This window comes from Lissotriton helveticus, chromosome 1_2 (genome assembly GCF_964261635.1).
Source record: "Lissotriton helveticus chromosome 1_2, aLisHel1.1, whole genome shotgun sequence".
Taxonomy (NCBI): Eukaryota; Metazoa; Chordata; class Amphibia; order Caudata; family Salamandridae; genus Lissotriton; species Lissotriton helveticus.
This window is the reverse complement of record NC_136058.1, coordinates 366,479,365-366,504,068: the sequence shown is the minus strand read 5'-3', so window position 1 is coordinate 366,504,068 and position 24,704 is coordinate 366,479,365. Positions and strand designations below refer to the sequence as shown.

The following is a 24,704-nucleotide window of genomic DNA, read 5'->3' as shown; positions in this document are numbered from 1 at the left end:
CTGTTTCTCCCTAACAACATATACTGGGCTTTGTAACTGAACACCAACTTCTCTCTCAATTGATCTCCATTGATAATCATAAGCACTGAATAGCCTCGCCCATGTGTGGGGATCCCGGAGCACTTCTTTGCAATACATGTTCTTAAGTGTAGATATGTGTCTTTCTTCAGCGTGGCCAGGATAAGCTCTTTAGTTACTAAAGTGTTTGGCAGCATATTGATAAGGCTATGTAAGCCAATTGCTTTAATTTGCATTTTGAAAAGCGGATAATATATCCAGAAAAAATAAGCAGGAGCTGTATTATTAATCCTTATACAAACCTTTTTTAAAGGAAAATAGTGACGAAGTAAAAGTACAATTTAGACATATAGGGGTCGATTCCGATTCGGGAAAAACCGCTCCGAATAGCCGTTCGGAGCGTTTTTCCCATACGAATCGTACCCTGCAACGTACCCCGTACGTACGACGAAGTACGATTCGTACCAGGAGCCGTACTCCGTACAAGTCATACAGAGACCGTACGACTCTAATCTCCGTACGATTGTCCCTCGGAACCCGCTGTACGCGACATCGCGGCTGGTTTTTACGACCCAGCAAGTACGATACGTGTCGGGGACGCACTGTACGACCCTTTTTTTACGAGAGCCGAAAACAGCCATAAAAGCAGAGTTCGCGCTGAAACAGGTACGGAACGCCCCCCCCCCCCCGGGTACGGCACGTACTCCCCATGATCGCAGGGGTACGGCCCGTACACCCAGCGTACATGGGGTACGGTGCGTACCCCCCATGATCGCAGGGGTACGCACCGTACCCCATGTACGCTGGGTGTACGGGCCGTACCCCTGCGATCATGGGGGTACGCGTCATACCCCATGTACGCTGGGTGTACGGGCCGTACCCCTGCGATCATGGGGGTACGCACCGTACGGTGTGTATGTGATTGTGCGCTTTCCCGTACGAATCGCCCTTACCTGACGTGGACCGTACAGATCGCGTCCTGATGCCCCGGTCCAGATCGTACTCGTCGGGTCGTACGGCGTGTGTACGAGTCGTACGGAGACGGCTCCGGATACGATTCGTACGGATGTTTTTTTTTACCGGATCGGAATCGACGCCATATGCTGCAGCTCTGCAAATATGAAAAGACACTCTGTACCTTTAAGGGCTTACATCCCACCAGTATCCTCCCATCATGGCCAGTAGGTGGCAGTTCCTTTATTACTTTTTCTGGCTCCTGGTGACAGTCTCTTTAAGCATTTAGCTCTGCCTTTTTTGCTTTATTTCTTCAAAGATATCTGTCAGAAAGTTTTGTCAACACCTTCACTTGGCGGATGTCAACATTACCAGTGTTTTCCTGACATTTCTTGACACAGAAATTATTTTTCTAGTCAAATAAAATGGTATTTAGGCATAATATCGAAAAAAATATCGACATGCCAAAATATTGGGTCCAAAATATTGTGATATGGCAATATCTTCAGTAAGAATATCGATGTCAAGAATATCGATTTTAAGGTAAGCAATATTGATTTTCAATATCGATTGCAAAAATATAGTTGTTTAAAATATCGTTTTTTAATTAGTGTGGTGTATTTCAGCATATATTTTAAATGTATGTGATGTACCTTTTTTGTATAAATACTGTTTATGTTTTTTATTATATGTGATACATTGTGTGTTTTTCAGTTCTGTAGCAGGTTGTGGTTTTATGGGTGAAGATGGTGGTAGTTAATTTAATTATAATAAATGAATTACTTTTATATTTAATAGTATGTATTTAATTGATATTTAATTATGTTAATTGTGCTTTTAATTTTGTTTTGGTAAATGTTATGTGTGGGTTGTGGGGTTTAAAGGGGTAAAGGATGGGAAGTAATTTCTTTTACATTAATAACTAATTAGTTGTTAATTAATATTAATTAAATAATTAATTGATAATTAATTATGTTCATTGTGTCAGTTGTTTAGGTGTGGGTTGTGTGGTTATAGGGGTAAAATTGGGAAATCATTTATTTTTAATTAATTAATAATTAGATGTCAAGTAATACTAATTAATTATTTGGAAAGTTTATTGTCTAATTCATTTCGTGGTGTTTATGGGGTGAAGGGTGGGAAGTAATTTATTTTTGTTTAATTATAATTAGTTGATAATTAATATTAATTAAATAATTGATAATTAACTATGTGAATTGTTTAATAAAAACATTTTGTTGCAGGATTGGGCGTATAGGGTTAAAGAGTGGGGAGCCAATTAATTTCAATTCATTTATAATTAGTTGTTAAATACTATTAGTTATTTCATTGAAAATTAATTTTAATTGTGTAATTATTTTTTTACGTTTAATTTTATGTGCGTGTTGCAGAGATTATAGAGGGTAAATACGAGAGGTACCCCTTAACTAAGGTCAAGGGAAATAGGGTTGGCTAACCAATGAACTAAAAGTATTCCCTTGAGAGTGAGTAATTAGGAAATGCCAAAGGGTCAAGGAAAAACAATAACACAATACGTATATATATACAAAATTTGTTACAATTTATTGAAATGTACAAATGTTAAAAGAAAAGTGGTCCACAGTGGAACCCACTCAACAGAAATAAAACGATAAAAATTATTTATGACATTCAATTTCGGCCAGCAAGATTGAATCACGGGGACAGAAAGAGCTGTAAGACATGAAATTAGTGCAATACTTTTTGTATATTCGGACTCTATTGGGAACACCTAAGCTATATGTACTATACTACGATATATCAGCAAAGATGTCGAGATCCTGAATTATACTGGGTGAAGCGTCGACGCGTTTCGGTGGTTTTCCAGATTATTGTCCACCTTTATCAAGACACCTTTTAGTTTCTGTCGAGGTGTTGGGGTCAATGTGTTTGCCCTAAAGGAGTGAACATACAATAAGATTTGATAAATGCATGATCATTTACATTTGTCATACATAACACAATTCAATCCTTGGCCTGTAACAATTGGTACTTAGCTTGACATGTATATAAACAGTTCTACTAGCTTTATACAGACTTATTAGTTTGTTGAAGGCGTGTTATTTTTAGCTGTATGGACTCAAATACATACACTGTACTAGACGTTATAAGTTGCTCTTTCCGTTTTTTGACCCTTAGGAAAAGAACCACATAACACGATGATATAACGTTAATGCCTCTGGTTCTACTATTTAAAGATTTATCACAACCAGAGAAGGGAGCAGTCCTTTGCGGATTATTAGGTAAGCGCACATAACTTGATGTCAGTATAGACTTACAACTTGCTAAGAATATAGCATCTTTCTGACCCACATTTGATTTCCATATACTTTGCTTAGAGGCACAAAATCTAACTCTGCAAGGACAAGACTTAGGCGCCTCTGGATTTTAACATTATAAGAAGACCAGCAATACATTTCTGCCACAATAATTCAGAATTGACTGCATGCCCAGGTACCTATATTAACAGGTATGTCCAGCTCTTGTTAATAATACCTATACAGCCTCGAAAATTAAGACTTAAACTAAGTATAAAGCTCCTTACAACTCTGTAATCCACAGGAGTACCACATCGGAAACACGACCCACAGATACAGCTCTAATAACTGGCATTCAACAATGGAATAAGATAAAAATCCAATTTAGTTCCTATATACGAACTCTAAGGTAAATGTTTTTCCCTAGTCACATGAATGTGTCAAAATAGACCGTGGGGTTCCAGGCTCATTAATCTGGTATATGTTATCAATTGCAAAGTTACGATAACCTTCCCTTTCCCCCCACAACAATTTGCGTTTACACATCGAAGTTTGTGGTGTGGCGGTAACGTACAACAGCTCCTCTCCACAGGTAGCTGGCCAAGGAAAACAGTAAACCAAGTGAAACAGCTCTCTTTTTCCCCTAAATGATAGAGGATTCTATAACAGAGCAAATTGTTGATAAATGTGATTAGCCATCTTCGAGAAATCATGATTAAAGCAGGCTTTTTCTACATGTATGCATTAGACTTGTTGACGTGTTAAAATATTGCAAGAGCAACTTATAACGTCTAGTACAGTGTATGTATTTGAGTCCATACAGCTAAAAATAACACGCCTTCAACAAACTAATCAGTCTGTATAAAGCTAGTAGAACTGTTTATATACATGTCAAGCTATGTACCAATTGTTACAGGCCAAAGATTGAATTGTGTTATGTATGGCAAACGTAAATGATCATCCATTTATCAAATCTTATTGTATGTTCACTCCTTTAGGGCAAACACATTGACCCCAACACCTCGACAGAAACTAAAAGGTGTCTTGATAAAGGTGGACAATAATCTGGAAAACCACCGAAACGCGTCAACGCTTCACCCAGTATAATTCAGGATCTCGACATCTTTGCTGATATATCGTAGTATAGTACATATAGCTTAGGTGTTCCTAATAGAGTCCGAATATACAAAAAGTATTGCACTAATTTCATGTCTTACAGCTCTTTCTGTCCCCGTGATTCAATCTTGCTGGCCGAAATTGAATGTCATAAATAATTTTTATCGTTTTATTTCTGTTGAGTAGGTTCCACTGTGGACCACTTTTCTTTTAACATTTGTACATTTTAATAAATTGTAACAAATTTTTTATATATATACGTATTGTGTTATTGTTTTTCCTTGACCCTTTGGCATTTCCTAATTACTCACTCTCAAGGGAATACTTTTAGTTCATTGTGCAGAGATTATAGAGGCAGAAAGTGGGAAGTTAATTAGTTTTAATGAATTATAATTTGTTTTTAAATTCATAATATTTGTTTCAATGATAATTAATTTTGTTAATTGTGCAATTACATTTCTTTTTGAGATTTTAGATGTGGGTTTTGTTGGGTTATGGGGTGGGAAGGAAATTAACTTTAAACAATTAATAATCATTTGTTTAATTGATAATAAATATTAATTTATTAAGAATTAATGGTATTTGTGTAAATATTTTTTTGTTAAATGTTAAGAGTGTGATGTGTGTTTTGTGGGAGTATATTTTGAGAAGTACATTAATTATAATCAACAAATAATTCATATTTAATTAATGAAAATGAGTTTGTTGATGAATATTTATATTAATAGTGTAAATATTTTTTTAGGTGCAGGTTGTGAGTTTTGTTGTTTTGAAGGGTTGGTAGTAATTAAACTAAATGTATGTAATAAATAATTGTTTTAAATGAATAATTCCTAAATCAAAATATTTATTTGTATGAAAAAGATTTTTTTATTGTATTTATAATAAAATGTGTAGGTATTTGTGATACGTATTTAACATTGTGATATGTTTTTATTTAAAAAAAATGTGATGTTAAATATCTTATTTTATTTTTTGACATATTTATATATTTTTCTTTACTTCGTTGTCTTAAAATTATTTTATTTTGTTTGGGAATAGTAAATGTACCCCTCTGCTATCCAACACTTTCCCTACTGTTGTACTGACTGGAGTAGGAATAGTAAATTTTACCCCTCCGCTATCCTACAATTTCTCTACTATTGCACTTATTGGAGTGGGAATAGTAAATTTTACCTTTCCGCTATGCAACACTTTCCCCGACTGTTGTACTGACTGGAGTGGGAATAGTACATTTTATCCCTCCGCTATCAAACACTTTCCCTACTTTTGTACTTATTGAGTGGGAATAGTACATGTTACTCCTCTGCTATCCAACACTTTATATTATTATGTTTTTATTTATCTAAAATTATAATAGTTTTAAATGTATAAAATAATTTTTACTAAATTTAAAGAATTTTAAGGTGTTTAATTTTTTATTTAATTAGAAAGGTTTGTATTTTAATGATTGTATGTTAATGGTATGAGTATATATATATATATATATGTATATATATATATATATATATATATATATATATATATATATTCACTGAAAAAACATAGGTTTCAGGAGTTATATAGTTAGGAATTCGTTTTTAAAAAACCTTTGAAATTCACTCAAAAAACTATAAGTTTTAGTAGTGTTATAGTTAGCTGGACATTTTACTCATACAAAACCAATGAAATTGCTCCTATATAGTTAGTTGTACTAACTATATTTCGCGCACCCGCAGTCCACTGCTGATGATGTCACATATTAGATCATTCATGACATGGTCAGTGACATCACTGATGACATCATCCACGTGACAATCACATACACCTTTTCATACACTATTACAATTTTTCATCACTGTTTGTAAAATACAGAGTATCATATTTAAATCCATTGTCACAGCAATACAAGTATCTAAAAATCCACTCAGTGATTCATAGATGTATACACACATCTAATCACTTACCTATGGATTCACTCATACATGCTGTCAATGAACAATAGAACACTATCAAAAATACTTATACATCTATATCGACATTAAACAACAGCACGCATCCTATTCACATATGAAGTCATCCTACTCACTTATGCAAACAATGGATCATACTTACATATTTACTTAGCTACACACTTATACAAACACCACTTCTTCTATTCATTTAGATAGTAAGTCATACTTAGTGAATTATAAAATCATTATTACAAGTATACAGTTATCCATACAGTCACTCACACAATCATTGTGTCTTATGTATACTTATTTATATACAACAACTGACACATACACTGCCTTTTATTTTTCTAGTTTGTTGGACCTGTACCTTTGAGAAATATATTTGCTCATCACCACACCCATAAAGAGATTCCCTCACCCAAACTGTTAGAACATGTAGTTTTAACTTCATATATCTACTGAATCAACTATTTACACATCTTTGGACAGTCACACACCCCCCACCGAACCCCACACACTTTCACACTCCCATACAAATACTCAGTTAACTAATCAATAACTAATATAGACTTTCACATAGCTAGTAACCAACTGTAGAATCAGTTTACACAACAACTGACAAAGTGATACAGATATTCACACAGTTTAGTCACTATCCACTATATTTAGTGAGACATTATAAATTGGTCAAGTAAACAGTCAATTACACTGCTACTAAATCCTCCATCCAAATATTTATTTATATATAGCCACTCATTCTTCAATGTAAATTGCTATATATATATAATGCATATTTAAATAACGAAGCAAACCACATTCACTGGATGATGTCATCAGTGATGTCATTTGAGATGTCATCAGTGATGTCACTGACAATGTCATGAATGATCTAATATGTGACATCATCAGCAGTGGATTGCGGGTGCGCGAAATATAGTTAGTACAACTAACTATATAGGAGCAATTTCATTGGTTTTGTATGAGTAAAATGTCCAGCTAACTATAACACTACTAAAACTTATAGTTTTTTGAGTGAATTTCAAAGGTTTTTTAAAAACTAATTCCTAACTATATAACTCCTGAAACCTATGGTTTTTTCAGTGAATTTCAAAGGTTTTTTTAAATGCTAATTCCTAACTATATAAGGCCTGAAACCTATGGTTTTTTCAGTGAATTTCAAAGGTTTTTTAAATGCTAATTCCTAACTATAACTGGTGTGTAACCTATGGTTTTTTCAGTGAATATATATATAAATAAAATTTCTATGGCAAAATTAAACCCCTCATTTTGTTCCTTTTCAAATTAAATGTATTAAGTGTTACCACTTTATTCCAATCAAGATGACTTCAGGTGTACCATACTTTTGTCATAAGTAAGACTGTTAGCGTTCTAGTTGTTCTTTAGAACACTCTGGGACATTCTGTCATCGGGCTATAGTTGGGCTACATCTGGCTGATATTTGGGCTACATTTGTTTTTTTTTGTCTCTGGTGGCCATCTTTGGGTTACATTGGGCTACATTGGGCTACATTTGGGCTCTAACATATATATAGCCCAATGTAGCCCAATATATATTTTTTCAAAGTTAATTTTCGTAAAAACCACTGGAGCACATATCTTGAGACATAGCAAAGGCACATCGGGCTACCAGTCCCTACAATTTTGCCAAGTTTGGTGGAAAACCATTCAGCCGTTCGGGCTAAAAGTGAGTCCAACCGCCCTATGGAAATTAACATGGGGAAAACACGTTTTGGGACCCCCTTTTATCTTGGCCCCCGCTTGACGAATCCCCCCCAAACTTTCAGGGAAGAAGCGGAGCGCCGCGAGGCAAAGTTAAGGAAAATTTCAGGAAGATTCCTCAACCGGCGCCAAAGTTATTCCCAATAGAATGTTGCGATTTTCCTATGGAAAACAATCCTACCTATATATACCTACTGGCTATCACCAGTAGGTAATAAAATTTCTATGGCAAAATGAAACCCCTCATGTTGTTCCTTTTCAAATTAAATGTATTAAGTGTTACCACTTTATTCCAATCAAGATGACTTCAGGTTTGCCATACTTTTGTCATAAGTAAGACTGTTAGCGTTCTAGTTGTTCTTTAGAACACTCTGGGACATTCTGTCATTGGGCTATAGTTGGGCTACATCTGGCTGATATTTGGGCTACATTTGGGCTCTTTTGTCTCTGGTGGCCATCTTGGGAGACTGCATATCAGAATTTTTTTAATGAAATATAAGAGGATTTGAGAAGTCACTCAAAATGTGCCCTAATTTTTCTTTCTTCAGCACTAATCATAATTTCTATGGCAAAATGAACCCCCTCATTTTGTTCCTTTGCAAATTAAATGTTTTAAGTGTTAACACTTTATTCCAATCAAGATGACTTCAGGTGTGCCATACTTTTGCTTAAGTAAGACTGTTAGCGCTCTAGTTGTTCTTTAGAACACTCTGGAACATTCTGTCATTGGGCTATAGTTGGGCTACATCTGGCTGATATTTGGGCTACATTTGTTTTTTTTGTCTCTGGTGGCCATCTTTGGGCTACATTGGGCTACATTGGGCTATATTTGGGCTCTAACATATATATAGCCCAATGTAGCCCAATATATATTTTTTCAAAGTTAATTTTCGTAAAAACCACTGGAGCACATATCTTGAGACATAGCAAAGGCACATCGGGCTACCAGTCCCTACAATTTTGCCAAGTTTGGTGGAAAACCATTCAGCCGTTCGGGCTAAAAGTGAGTCCAACTGCCCTATGGAAATTAACATGGGGAAAACACGTTTTGGGACCCCCCTTTTATCTCGGCCCCCGCTTGACGAATCCCCCCCCCAACTTTCAGGGAAGGAGCGGAGCGCCGCGAGGCAAAGTTAAGGAAAATTTCAGGAAGATTCCTCAACCGGCGCCAAAGTTATTCCCAATAGAATGTTGCGATTTCCCTATGGAAAACAATCCTAACTATATATACCTACTGGCTATCGCCAGTAGGTAATATATATATATATAGATAGATAGATAGATAGATAGATAGATAGATAGATAGATAGATAGATAGATAGATAGATAGATAGATAGATAGATAGATAGATAGATAGATAGATAGATAGATAGATAGATAGATAGATAGATAGATAGATAGATAGATAGATAGATAGTTAGATAGATATAATTATATATATTTATTTATTTATTTATTTTTATATTATTTTTTTTAATAACTTTTTTGTAAGTAGATATATGTAAATATATATTAAAATTATTATATATGCATGTTTAACTTTTTAAAATTAAGTTCATTTGTTATATTTGTTAAGCTATATATTAAATATGTTTTCATTTTTTTAAATTAATGTTACTATTTACTATTTATTATTTTATATATATGTATAAAATCAATATTTAATTCCACTATATTAATCACATCACTATTTTATTTTCAATATTTTTGTACTAACCATTATAAGCATATGATGACAATATTTTTTATATTGATATTTTGGTCACATCATTTTGGTAAGATGATATTTTGAGGGTTGATATTTTGTCAGTGAACCGCATCATCTGCCTTTCTAACAGCCACTTCCCTGACAGATGTCAACACTGCAAGACCTTTTTCAGGTGTACCCTGAGGGACAGGGAGAAGATTTGCCTTCATGGAGCGGAAGAGTAACGCAGATTGCAGGAGACGCAGTCTAAAGGTGGGATGTCATGTGAGCGAGGAGAGGGTCAATTCTCTACCAGGGCTCTTCCACTTTCCTTTGAGGACTCAAGGAGATGGAAATCTAAAAAATTAAGAAATCATCAAAAATGGCGTAATTCCAGAACGACATTGAGGACATCAACTTCGAGACAAGGCACGGTGCCTACATGCTCACAGTCAAGAGTTGGGTCGACGTCAAGAAGGAGGCAACATTTGATGTCAAGACACAGCAGGTCGTTGTCGAAGGATTTCACGTCGTTGAGACACAGGAGACGCTCGACGTCAAAAAGTCTGTTGAAGTCAAGACATAGATAAACCAACGTTGAGGCATTACAGACCTGTGGAAAGGATCAAGATATCAAGACCTAGAAGATTACCATCAACTTCTGACTAAGAATATCCCAGGCCATACTCACCATCGTCACCTGTCCTTATTCCGGACTCTCCCCCACCTCCTCCACCTTCATCAGCTCATTCAGCGCCTATTCCACGTATTTTGCCTCCACCTGTTCCTCAGACAGAGACACCTTTGCAAGCTCCTTCTCCAGCAAGGCCTCTGTCTTCCCCTCGCAGATCCAGGTCCCCTCAGTCCAGATCTCACCATAGATCGCTAACACAAGTGCCTTCGAGACATCGTCACTATTCTCTGCATTCCTCATCAAGATGCTCCTCTTGGCGCACTCAAAAATATCGTCCTATGCCCAGCTCTAGTTCACGGTTAAGAAGGAGGTCAATTTTTTCCCCTTTTCCACCAGTGCTGGAAGATACTCACCAAAACTCTTGGATTATCCCCAGCAAAGGGTCTCTTTAGTTGACGACATCAACACGTTTCAAGTGGAGCTGGTACCAGGGGCTATAATACGGAACCTGCTCCATCAGCGCCTACATAAGTGCCATTTTGAGTTCTTCAACAACGTAGAGCATAAAGACCCCTTCTACCTCTAGTTCCAGGTTTATTACAACCAGCCATGGAACTTTTCCTTATGCTGGCTGCAGCCAAAGCAGCACCGTCTAGGCTTCAGAAAAAATATTAGCCTCTGGAGCAGGACCCCTTTGCCTGCGGACAGCTCCTCCTCCTGATTCTGTTGGTATTTTGGCTGCAAGGAAATTTCATTCTACTACTCTTTCATTCACAATCCCTCCAAATAAAGAAATAAGAAACTAGTTGAAAGCTTTCAAATGTTTTCAGGGATAGTCTGGGCATTTTGAAGTCTTGCTAAAGTCTATTGCTATAAATGCACTTCATAGCTAATGCTGTTTCTAACGCAATTTTACTCTGGTTGGTTGTTTTCCATGTACCTTTTATTCTAAAAGTTTATTTGGTATATTGAAAAATTTAGCTGCTAGCACAAGGCACCTTAATTGCTGCTGCTAAAAGTTTATTAGCTTAATTGTACTTTACTGTCAAATTTGTCTTAAATGTTATTCTTTTGTGCCTTTTTTATTTCTGCATGTCTTATTGTTTTAAAGTATTGTATATTGTGAATTATAGCTGCTGGCACAATGCACTTTATTTTTGCAAACTGATTATTTGCAGTCAAACAAACTATGTCAGGGCTTAGCTGTACATTTTGTCTTGGATAAATGTACACTGTATCTGCATATTTTTTATCTGATTTTGTTTTGGATATGTACTTTGCTGATTGTAATAATTTTAAGTAATCAGCAAATAAATATATTTACTTACCTAGTTCAGTGGAACGCAAGGTATGTGGCACAGCTGCCACAACCATGAAAGCAGCAAGTGCATCTGTCCTGCTAGGCAGGTATGACAGATCCTTATAGGACTCCCTGCAGCAGTTTGTTGAATACCTCCCAAGAGACCACAGAGAACATGTCCTTGAAATCAAGAATGATGGCATGATGTTCTTGAACCAAGTGACTAGCGGTGCTACGGATTCACCTTTCCTGGCTTCCCACGGCTACTGTCACGGTTTGGCCCTCAGACAACATTCTTGCCTTCGTCTTATGACATTCAAGCAGGAATCTCAGAAGAGAATACTTAATCTTCCTTTCTCTGGTAACACTCTATTTGGGAGTCACACAGATAATGAAATGGCTCAAATGAAAACCAAAGTGGAGACCTTGAAGGCAGTTGGTCTGGAGAAGCTCAAGGAGCAAAGAAACCAACCTTACAGACCTTACAAAAAGCAGTTCTATGCACACAGATTTCAACCCCCTCAATGGTTGCAAGGACACCACCAACAGCAGCAGCAACAACCTTTCCAGCAGCACCAACAATGTCACACTAAAGGTAAGAGTTGGCCTCCAACCTGCCCAAGCAGGATAGCTTCCTACAGGCTCCAAACAAGGAGCCTCTGCTTTCCCTTCTTCTGAAACCCACTTCAGTAGGTGGACATATGTCTCAATAACTAACAGAGTGGAAACCCATCACAAACGATGCATGGGATCTGAATATTGTACAGAATGGTTATTGTCTGAGATTCACCAGTTCTTCACCAAATATTCCACCAATATCATCCACTCAACATCTGCAGATGCTGGGATCAGAAGTGAACATCCTTCTGCAGAGGCATTCAGTGCAGCTTGTTCCTCCCAACCAAAGGGGAACTGGGATGTATTCCTATTATTTCTTGGTGAACAAGAAAGATCACAAAAACTAATTCAGACCCATACTAGATCTGAAAGTCACAAATGGATACAGAGACAAAAACCTTAGAATGCTAGCATTACATCAAATGTATCCTCAAATCCATGAAGGAGACTGGCAGATCTTCAGTATGTGTACATTCACATTCCAATCGCCAGGAAACTCAAAACAAAACATTCCTGAGATCTGTACTAGGACACAATCACTACCAGTACAAAGTTCTTCCTTTTGGCCTCAAATCAGCACTCAGGACTTTTTCGATAAGCATGGTTGCTGTACATCTCAGAAAGCTCCAAATATTTGTCTATTCATACCTAGACGACTACCTTTATCAAGACGTCAATGCCACAACAAGCACAGCTTCATTATCAAACAACTATCTCTCTTATTAATCAGCTAGGCTTTCATGTCAATCATCAGAAATCAATCTCAATGCCAGTTCAGTCGCTTCTTTATCTAGGAGCAATTATCGACACCATAAAAGCAGAAGTGCATCCTTTGAAGGAGAGACTGTTATCCATAAATTTGATGTGTCAATGTCTCATGAAAGTCTTGGACCCAACTGTAAGAGAAGTGTCATCTCTTCTATGATTGATGGCCTTTTGCATATTTCTGACTGCAAATGCCCATCTCCACATGAGATCATTACAAGAGTGTCTGGAAGACCAGAGGAGTCAATACTCAAGCAACTGGGAAGTCAACATTACACTTTCTCTCAAAGAGAGACAGACCCTCAAATGGTGGTGTAAGCCAAAAATTCTCTTTCAAGTGAATCCTTTCCATAAGGATGTTCCCTCTCAGACACAGTGACCCATGCCTCTCTGTTAGATTGGAGAGCACACACTGATCATCTTCAAATTCAGAGAACATGGTCCTTGAAGGAAAGGCTTATCATATCAATCTCCTGGAACTCTGAACTATTCATTTGCCGTTGATGTCTACCCTACCATCCTTCAAGACAAAATCCCACTTTGTTCAGACAGACAGCACAACAACAATGTACTAGCTGTACAAGCAAGGAGGCACAGGGCTCTGAGCCTTGTCACTGGAAGCCCAGACAATATGGAATTGGTTGCTAGCCAGAGGCTGGAAAATCATTGCAACCCATCCTCTGAGGGTACAGAATAATCAAGCAGACTCCAAAGCAGGTTTCTTAAAGAAAATCATGAGTGGGTTCTGCACGATGAAGTCATTCAAAACATCTTCTGCATGTGGGGCTTTCCTCACATAGATTTATTTTCCACCACAGAAAACTGAAAATGCCCAAACTTTGCCTCAACCAACCAGGTACATTGTAGATTTGTCCTATAGGTTGACTGGTCCGTCAAATTTCTCTACGCATTTCCTTTGATTCCTTTATTCCATCAGTTATAATCAAGCTGTCATACTCGAAAGGCCAGAATGATTTTGATAGCTCCAGATTGGCCTCCACAATAGTGATTTACGGACCTTCTCCACATGCCGGAACGTCCACACATGAACCTGCTGTACATACTGGACCGTTTCATTAAATTCGGAAGTGAGATGGTTCATCCCAATCTTTCCTCTTTGAGTTTGGCAGCATGGCTCCTGAGTTCATACAATATGGACATTTAAATTTACCACAGGAATGCATGAACATTCTCAAAGAAGTTAACCATCCATCAACATGTTCAGCTAACCATTTTGCATAGAAGAAATTCTGTATCTGGTGGTATGACAAGAACTTTGATCCAACTACATGCCAAGAAGAAGCTATATTTCCATACTTGCTTTATCTGGCCAAATATCAGCTTTCAAATCTCTTCTTTTAAAGTCCATTAGGCAGCTATTACTGCCTATAGAAAATGTACTTCACAAACCTCTTTTTTCAATGTCCCAGTTCTTAAAGACTTCCTGGAGGGTATAAAGAAAATGTTCCTTCCAATATGCCATCCCTCCCCTCCTAGGAAAGTGAACAAAGTACTTTCACGTCACAACGCCAGAGCAGACGAGCTCAGAGAAGGTGCCTTGCAGATCACGAGTGGCATATCCATCCATCTGGAGGTGGCACAGGATCTCTTTTGTTGATGGGGAAAGCCCTGAGAGATCTGTTTGCCTCCAAAGAGAACGCCGACCATCACCAGTTTTGCGTGTTGGAGTTGACATCCATTAAGGAGGAGTCTGTAGTATATAAAGAGTGATTTAATAGTTGTTTGTTGACATAATAAGAGCGATAGAAAATAACCCCTTTTTGCCTTGTGTATCAACCCAGACTTCCTCTTAGTGTTTCACCCAGATCAAAGGGTGGACACAAGTAATAATTGTTATGGGTATTAGCAACGTTAGTTGTTTGTATATTTTTTGTATATTTTTGTTTCACAGGTATTTTGTGTAGAATTATATGTTGTTGATTGACTAGGTGCCATTTTATATGTGTGTCTCTATTAATGAAACCATATGTGTTTGAAGAAAAAACTGTGAGAGGGTAATTAAATGTGCTCTATTCAGAAATAAAAAATATGATATTAATTCCTCCCTACCAATCTCTGTTTATATAGATATTATCACATACCCGGGTAAGAGGAGGGTCATTAGGGTATATCCCGTATATATATACCTGGAGTTTCCAAGGCAGCTCTCAATCAACGACGCTTTTCGTTGCGAGTGGCGCTCAGGTCTCATTTATGCCTTTCTGCCCATACCACTCCTGCCCAGAGTGCTCAAGAAGATCAGGAGCAACCGGGCACAAGTCATTCTTGTGGTCCGGATTGGGCACGGAAGGTTTGGCATCCCGAGCTTCTAGACATGAGCATCAATCCTCTGATCAGGCTACCCTATCGGGAGGATCTTCTGTTACAGCAGCAGGGGAGGGTCCTCCAACCGAACCTGTTCACTCTCCGCCTCTTTGCTTGGTGATTGAGCGGCAGCTTGATGTAATAATTTCAATGCTTTTGCATTGGACTCGTGAGGGACACCTAGTAACGACTAGTTGAACTGCAGCTCTTTGTAGAATTATTTTGATATTGGATACTATAATATTCACTGCCCACTGCTAATCTCGTCCCATAATGCTTTGCAGGGCCTTTGGGTGGGATTGTATTTTTACCCATAACTGTGCTTGGGGTGGTCCTAAGAGGATGGGACCACCACTGAATCGTTCAGCATGATATGCTATTTGTGTTCAAGGCATCTGCTTTGTCCTCCCCCTAGGTTAGGGGGACCCCCAAATCATCACCTCTCTCATTTCCTGATATTTTTTATTTTCAAATTTCACTTTTGTGAATTGGTTACATGCGTTTTAGCATGTAAAGTTGCTTTATCAAAGCATTTGTGGGTGCAGTTTAGTAGCTGACTACGCTCCGTGGAGGAACGGAGTTTTTGCCTGAATTCCGTGTTTTTAATGGAATGCGTAGCTAACAAATCTCCGCAAACTCTGCTAGCGGAGGGGAGTTCATTGCCCAGGGTTAGTTAAAATATGTTATGCCTTGGCAAAGAAGCAGCCTCCCAAATGCCTTAGGGCCCATTCAACCTGGGCGAAAGCAACCACCAAAGCCCACCAAAGCCCTTCAGTATGGTGGTCCTATTTCTGACATCTGTCAAGTGGCCATGTGGGCATCTCTGCACATTTTTGCTGGACACTATTGCCTCGGTTCGCAGGGAAGGCCTGTTTGGCCGCTCTGTCTTACAGGATTTCCTGGTTTAAAGGGTTTCCGCAGTCCCACTGTGAGGCACTTCTTAGGTATCTAGTCAAAGGTAAAGAATCTGCAGCTAGATGTCTCTATCAGATGGACAAGTTAATTACCTTCTGTAACAGCTTATCTGGTAGAGACGTGATCTAGCCGCACATTCCTTACCGACTCACCCATCCTCCCCATACTGCAGGATTGTCTTTTAATGTCAGGGCTGTTCCCCTTCAGGGCCCTAGTTTCTTTTTTTAACACATCGTGGTCAGTTACTTCATGGCTCCACGCTTCTGGCATGTAAAGTCGTGAAAAGCACTGACATCAGCACGCCGGGGTGGTGGGTATATTGCTGACGCGGATGTCACGATGCCGACGAACATGTCACCGACAACGTCACGCGGAGTCGACTGGCACCACCTACCGGCGTGCAAGGATACTACTAAGAAAAATCTTCCGGATCTAGCCTGACGCCTGGAGGTTCAAAGGTATGGAATCTGCAGCCAGATCTGTCTCTACCAGATAAGGTGTTACCGAAGGTAAGTAACTTGTCCATTTAGCCATGTCTGAACAATCTATATCCAGGTAGATAGTTTCTTGCATCCTATTATGCTACTAGAAACCAAATAACAGTTTTGTCCGGTAGACCAAAAGCTCATTCCACTAGAGGGAAATCAGCTGCAGCTGCTTTGATGAAGAATATTCCTATAGATGAATTATGCAAAGCAGCTACATGGAAATCAGATCATGCTTTTACCAGACACTATTGTTTGGACTCAGATGCAAAGAGCAGATGCACAAGTAGTTCAGGCTTCCCTGAGGAACCTCATCACCTATTGATCATTTTTTTTTTCTTCCACTGCATTTTGTAGAGATGGGCTTGCTCCTCTACTTATTGCTTATGATTATCAATTGAGATCCCCTGAGAGAGAAGGAATGGTTTCTTACCTGTAATCCTAGTTTTCTCTCAAAGGAATCTCCTTTGAAATATTAAGCAACCCACCCAGCTCCCTGGTGGAAGAGACAGAGACAATTAATAGACATTCTGTTTTACTAGCTAATAATACAATTTGTTAGGTAAAGAAATACTGAGGTAACTGCCACCTACTGAGCATGATGGGATACTGGTGGCCTCTGAGCCCTTTAAGGCATAACATCTCTTTTCATGTTTGCAGACCTGCAGTTTATAAGTCTAATTGTCCTCTTCCTTCTTCACCATCTTCCTTTAAAAACAGTTTGCGAATGAGATTTATAAGGACAAATAATACAACTCCTGCTAATTTTTTCTAGTCTTTTAATTATATATTAACCCTTATTCAGATGCACACTTAAGAAATTGGCTAATATAGTCTTATCCTGATGTTACTGAAGAAAGGCGAACATCTTCACTAAGGAATATATATTGTAAAGAAGTGCTCCAGGATCCCCACACATAGGCTGGGACTATTCAGTGCTTATGTTTTCAGTGCAGATTGCCCGGAGTAAAAACTAGGATTACAGTTAAGAAACCATTTCTTTTCACCCATTTTTGGAGCATGTTTGCGGTTGTTCACATTGAGGTGTTTACCAACGCGAAAGATCCACTTTTAGAGAGTCAAATGGGAAGTGTTTGAAGTAAAATAAACAAAATTCATAGCACACTGAGACACCACACCAAGATACAAGTCCTAATAAATAAGTATGTGTGGTGGGGGATTTGTATAAGCAGCAATCACAGACATTACCTGAAAGATATATGTTTCCCATTTCCTGCATAATTTTGATTGTAGGTCTATGGTAGTGGTTCTATTGTCAAGTCTTACAGTCCAATTGTCTTTGTATTCAGCTACAGACAATTAAGTCTATTTGCCTGTATAGAATCAGATGTATATGTTATGCTACTACATTTGCTGCATGATCCTGCACCACGTGTATGATGCACCGCTGAAGAGATACACATATAAAATGCCTTCCCGCCTTTCTTCCTCATTTGCCACACATCTGCCCCCTCACATCTAAAGGTGCACACCCCCTCCCTGTGAGCCTCTATCTCCCTCATATTTAGATGTGCACACACCCCCAATCTGAGCATTCTGGCCCCGAATATCCATAGAGGCACAGCCACTCCCTGGACAATTATGTACCACACACCTCTGAGCCTTCAAAAGATGCACACCCCCTCTGAGCCTTCTGCCCCACCTATCCAAAGATGCACACCCCTCTGAGCCTTCTTCCCCAACTATCCAAAGGTGCACACGCCCCTCTGAAACTTCTGCCCCAACTATCGAAAGGTGCACACCCCCTCTGAGCCTTCTGCCCCAACTATCCAAAGATGCACACCCCCTCTGAGCCTTCTGCCCCAACTATCCAAAGGTGCACACGCCCCTCTGAAACTTCTGCCCCAACTATCCAAAGGTGCACACCCCCCTCTGAACATTCTACCCCAACAATTCACAGGTGCAAACCCCCCTCTTGGCCTTCCTGTCCCAACTATCCAAAGGTGCACACCCCCCTCTGAGCCTTCTACCCCCCCTAATATCCAAAGGTACACACCCCCCTCTGAGCCTTCTGTGTCAAATATCCAAAGGTGCACACACCACTCCGAGCCTTCTGCGCCAACTATCCAAAGGTGCACACCCCCCTCTGAGCCTTCTGCCCCCAACTATCCAAAGGTCCACACCTCCTCTGAGCCTTCTGCCCCCCTAATATCCAAAGGTGCACACCCCCCTCTGAGCCTTTTGCGCCAACTATCCAAAGGTGCACACACCCCTCTGAGCCTTCTGCCCCCCTAATATCCAAAGGTGCGCACCCCCCTCTGAGCCTTCTGCCCCCTAATACCCAAAGGTGCACACCCCCCTGTTAGACGGGGACCCTGAGGGTCGGCCGGATACCGAGGGAGAGATCCCCGAGGGGGACCGTCTCCGGCGATCGTACAGACAAGTTACCTCCCTCCCCACAAACAGGCACCACACCAAGTCGAGTTCAAGGTTTTATATAAGGTTCTTAAGGCAAGGATATCAGCGATACAGGATATCTTGGACCCGGGGGTCCTCTCACTTCTAGTCTCTGTAGGGAAAGGGGGTAGCGGGACAGTCTGGGTACCGGATCGGTACAGGTAGTGGTAAAAGGCGAGCTCACAATCCTCGAGCTGGAGTGTCTGTGGATCGGGCCGCGGCAGCGCCAGCAGGCCAAGGTGATAGTCTCGTAAAGCAGAGGGCCGCGGCAGCGCCAGCAGGCCAAGTCGATGGTTTCACGAGGCAGAGGGCCGCGGCAGCGCCAGCAGGCCAAGACGATGGTTTCACGAGGCGGAGGGCCGCGGCAGCGCCAGCAGGCCAAGACGATGGTTTCACGAGGCAGAGGGCCGCGGCAGCGCCAGCAGGCCAAGACGATGGTTTCACGAGGCAGAGGGCCGCGGCAGCGCCAGCAGGCCAAGACGATGGTTTCACGAGGCAGAGGGCCGCGGCAGCGCCAGCAGGCCAAGACGATGGTTTCACGAGGCAGAGGGCCACGGCAGCGCCAGCAGGCCACGTCACGGATGAGTTCTTCTCGGGTCTCTCGACTCCAGGATACAACTGCCTTCCTGGTCTGGCCCTGCCCCAGTTATAGGTCTGGTCCCCTTTGATGTCCGGACCCTCGCGCCTGGGGGCCGGGAGGTCCGGGATGAGGGAGTCCAGACACCCAGCAGGGGGGTGGAGCCAGCGCCCAGGCGGCCTGGGGTGATCGACACCTGGCGGAGGAGAGCCGTTGACGATTCCTTCTCCCATTGACTCGCCAAGTGGTCACTCTGCCTCCTGGGAGGATGGTGGGGCCTCGATGTCGGGGCCGGCCGGGCCCGGGGTTAGGGTCGAGTTGAGGCCACGCGGCCTCGTGCTGCAGTGCCCCAAGATGGCGGCCGGGTCGATGTCGTGGGGTAGATGGTGACCCGGGCCAGCTGGGTCCGGAGCTGGTGTCTTGTAGTGGAGGGATTGCAGGGTACTTCGGGTGGTCGTTTGTGGACTCTGGCTGGGGATGCAGGGAGAGCCAGGGTCCTGGTCCCATTGCGGGGAGGGGGGACAGCTCGAACATGCGGCCTGTCCAACATGCGTCCCCCCCAGCTGAAGGCGGGGAGAGTCAGCCATCTTCCTGGGGACTCTCCTCGCTGAGGCGGAAAAAGCGTGACAGGCCGTCGGCGTTGGCGTGGTCCTGGCCTGGACGATGTTCCACCGTGAAGTCCATCCCCTGCAGGGAGATGGACCAGCGCAACAGCTTCGGGTTCTCCCCCCGCATTTGCATCAGCCATTGCAGGGGTCGGTGGTCTGTTTGCACCCGGAAGTGGGTGCCGAAGAGGTATGGCCGGAGCTTCTTGAGTGCCCAGACTACGGCGAAGGCCTCCCTCTCAATGGTGCTCCAGCGCTGTTCTCGGGGCAAGAGGCGTCTGCTGATGAAGACCACCGGATGGTCGACCCCTTCGGTGTTGAGTTGGGAGAGGACGGCCCCCACACCATGATCGGAGGCGTCCGTCTGCACAATGAATTCCCGGCTGTAGTCGGGAGCCTGGAGCACGGGGGCCGTGCCCATGGCGGTCTTTAGCTTCTCGAAGGCTGATTGGCAGTCCGGGGTCCAGTTGACGGTTTTGGGGCTCTTTTTGGAGGTGAGCTCTGTGAGGGGCCCCACGATGCTGCCATAGTCCTTCACGAACCGCCGGTAGTATCCGGTGAGCCCCAGGAAGGCCCGGACCTCCGTTTGGCTCGTAGGGGGTTGCCAGGCCTGGATGGCAGCAATCTTGAGTTGGAGAGGGGCCACCAGCCCGCTTCCCACTTGGTGTCCCAGGTAGGTCACGGACCCTTGGCCAACTTGGCACTTGCTGGCCTTGATGGTGAGCCCGGCTTGCTGGAGGGCGTGTAGAACCTCCCGCAGGTGGCGGAGGTGGTCGGTCCACTGGTGGCTGTACACAGCAATGTCGTCCAGGTAGGCGGCGCTGAAGTCTTCCAGGCCCGCCAGTACCTGGTTTACCAGCCGTTGGAACGTTGCCGGGGCGTTTTTCATGCCGAAGGGCATGACTTTAAAGTGGTAGTGCCCGCCTGGGGTAGAGAAGGCGGATCGTTCTTGGGCCCTAGGGGTGAGGCTGATCTGCCAGTAGCCCGCTGTTAGGTCGAAGATGCTCAGGTAGCGGGCGGCCCCCATCCGGTCAATTAGCTCGTCTGCCCGGGGGATGGGATGAGCGTCGGTCCGGGTAACTGCATTCAGCCCTCGATAGTCCACGCAGAACCGGAGCTCAGGGGCAACGCCCGGGGCAGCTGCCTTGGGAACCAGGACGACTGGGCTCGCCCAGGGACTGTCTGAGGGTTCGATCACTCCTAGGGTCAGCATCTTGGACACCTCGGTCTGGATGCAGGCTCGTACCCGGTCTGGTACGCGGTATGCTCGGTGTCGAATAGGAGGGCTGTCCCCGGTGTCTACATCGTGGAGGCACCAGGGGGTGACTCCGGGGGTGAGGGAGAACAGGGAGGCGAACTGCCTCAGGAGCGTTTGGCAGTCTTGGCGTTGCTCCGGGGACAGGGCCTCGGAGAGCTGGACCCCTTCCACTGAGCCATCCTGCTCGAGGGCCCTCAGTAAGTCCGGAAGGGGTTCGGAGTCTTCTTCTGTCCCAGTATCGGTAGCCATCAGGAGGCTGAGTTCGGATCGCACAAAATGGGGTTTGAGCCTGTTGGCATGGAGGACCCGTAGGGGGTTCCGGGCAGTCACCATGTCGATTAAATAGGTGACGGGCCCCTTGCGTTCGATTACCTTGAAGGGCCCGGACCATCTGTCTTGGAGGGCACAGGGCTCAACCGGGGACATCACCCAGACCTGTTGTCCAGGTTCGAACTCAATGGAGGACGTGTGCTGATCGTACCACCTCTTCATGTCCTCCTGACTGGCCTCGAGGTTGGCTTTGGCGGTGTCTCGGAACCGCCGGGTCTGGTTGCGGAGAGCCAGGAGATACCGGTAGATGTCCGGGGGAGTTTTCTGGGGAGGCTGCTCCCAACCTTCCTTGACTAGGCTGAGGGGGCCCCGGACGGGGTGCCCGTACAGTAGTTCAAAGGGGCTGAAGCCGAGGGACTTCTGCGGGACCTCCCGATAGGCAAACAGGAGGCATGGAAGCAGTACGTCCCACTGGCGTCGAAGGGGTTCTTCTAAACCCATAATCATCCCCTTGAGGGTGCGGTTGAATCTCTCGACCAGTCCGTTTCCTTGCGGGTGATAGGGGGTCATGAATTTGTAGGTGACCCCGCATTGCTGCCAGAGGGACTTCATATATCTGGAGATAAAGTTTGTGCCCCTGTCACTGACGACCTCCCGGGGGAACCCCACCCGGGAGAAGATCCCCATCAGGGCCCGGCCCACCACGGGGGCCGTCACAGTCCGAAGAGGGATGGCCTCGGGATAGCGGGTGGCGTGGTCTACAAGGACCAGGATGAACCGGTGTCCTTGGGCTGTTCGAGGGTCGAGGGGCCCCACAATGTCTATTCCCACTCGTTCAAACGGGGTGGTGACGACAGGAAAGGGTTGTAATGGTGCTTTGATTTTTCGGCCACTTTTTCCGCTGGCCTGGCAGGTGGGGCAGGCCTTGCAGTGGTTGGTGACATCCTTCCGCATGTGGGGCCAGAAAAAATGGGTCACCAGGCGGTCGTAGGTTTTATCCTGCCCCAGGTGTCCGGCAAGGGGGACATCGTGGGCTAAGTTCAGGAGGAAGTCTCGGAAGCGAAGGGGCACCACCAGCACCCGACTGGCCCCTAGTTCTGCAATTTTCTGCTCGCTGTAGAGCAGGTCTTGGTCCCAGTAGATCCAGTGGGCCCCCGAGGTATCCCCGGTGCTCTGGGCCAGGGCTTGCTGCCGGAGTCCTTCGAGAGAAGGACAGGTTTTTTGCTCGGCCCGGAATTGTTCCTGCGTGGGGCCTCCCTCCTGCCGCCATTGTGCCAGGTCAGGGACGTCCCGAAGCTGGTCGGGTCCTTCTTCGGTTTGGGTCAAGGGAATGGCTTCTGGGGCGGCCTCCTCTGGGATGAGCGCGGGAGGAGGTTCTGGCCACTCGGGCTCTTCTGGGCTGGGGACCGCGCGGGCGGTCATGGACCGGGTCGTGACGCAGACCCATTCGGGGAGGCCAAGCATCCCCAGGTGCTCCCTCCGTTCGACAGCTGCCCAGGGAGAGCTTTCAAGGTCGTTTCCTAGGAGGCAGTCCACGGGGGCATCATCGCGGACAGTTACTTTTAACATCCCTGTTACTCCTCCCCACTCGAAGGGGACGCAGGCCATGTGGCATAGGCTTTCGGAGTTGTCGGCTGATCGAACAGGGCAAAGAATGTTCGGCAAGATTTGGTCTGGAGTGACGAGGTGGCGTCGGACCGCCGTTACACTGGCCCCGGTGTCGCGGAGGGCTTCCGCCCGGCGGCCATTGATGTTGACCCATTGACCGTACTTCTGTGTGTTGGCGGGAAGGGGGGCCCGCGGAATCATGTCTCTCTCCCCTAAGCAGACCAGTGCCATGGCGGCGGGTGCCCATTCAGAGGGATCGGTCTCGTACTCCTCTTGGTCTTCCGGGATTATTTCTTCCCCTAGGGCCGCCGCTGCAACTTGGCGGGGAGTAGTGTTCGGATTCTTTGGGCAGTTGGGATCACTGGCGTAGTGGCCGGGTCGCTGGCACCTGTGGCACGTAATGTTGGCCCGGAAACCGGCCCGGACGGCAGGGCTTCCCCGGCCAACCGGGGTCGAGGGGTTTCTGGGGGGTGACGAGGGGCCGGGGTCTCTCCCCCGACCCTGACTTCCTCCTCCCCCTCGGGGGCGATACGATCTGGATACTTCGCTGGGTGCGCTCCGGCCAACTCGGGTGCTTTCCCACCGGTCGGCTTCGGCGGCGAGTTGTCGAGGGTCGGTTAGCTTGCTGTCCAGGAGGTGTTGCCGGAGCTCCACGAAGCAGTTGTTCGACAGGTGTTCCCATACGATAAGGTCAAAGAGTTGTTCGTAGGTGGTTACTTTGTTGCCCTTGATCCACCCCTCGAAGGCTCGGCTAAAAAAGTTCACGTACTCCACCCAAGTTGTACCCGGAATCCGTTTGCAGTCGCGGAACCGTTGGCGGTACATCTCAGGTGTGAGCCCGTATCGAGTGAGGAGGGCGGCCTTCATGTGGTCGTAGGAGGTCATCAGCTGGTCCGGGAGTTGCAGCAGGGCGTCCCGCCCTTCGTTGACAAACCTCCCCCATAATCCGGCTCCCCAATCGCTTCGGGGAATCCGGTGGGAGGTCATTGCCACCTCATAGGCTTTAAACCACTGCTGGATATCATCGTTCTTGTGGTATTCCCGGATGACATCTTTGGGGATGTGAACCTTGGGTTCGGTCGAGGCAGATGGGGTCGGTCGTTCGGGGAGCCCGAGGTCTTTATTCTGTTTCTGGATCTCCAGTGCTTTGAGATTGCGCTCATGTTCGTACTCTAGTCTCTTTTCCTCTAGCTCCCTC

At 44.1% G+C, this 24,704-nt stretch overlaps 1 protein-coding gene across 1 annotated transcript in view; it reads left to right on the top strand.

Annotated features, from left to right (window-relative positions):
* The window catches only part of LOC144803894 (uncharacterized), a 250,413-nt gene that overhangs the window by 48,263 nt on the left and 177,446 nt on the right, over window positions 1-24,704 (top strand). The gene's annotated exons all lie outside the window — the stretch shown is intronic.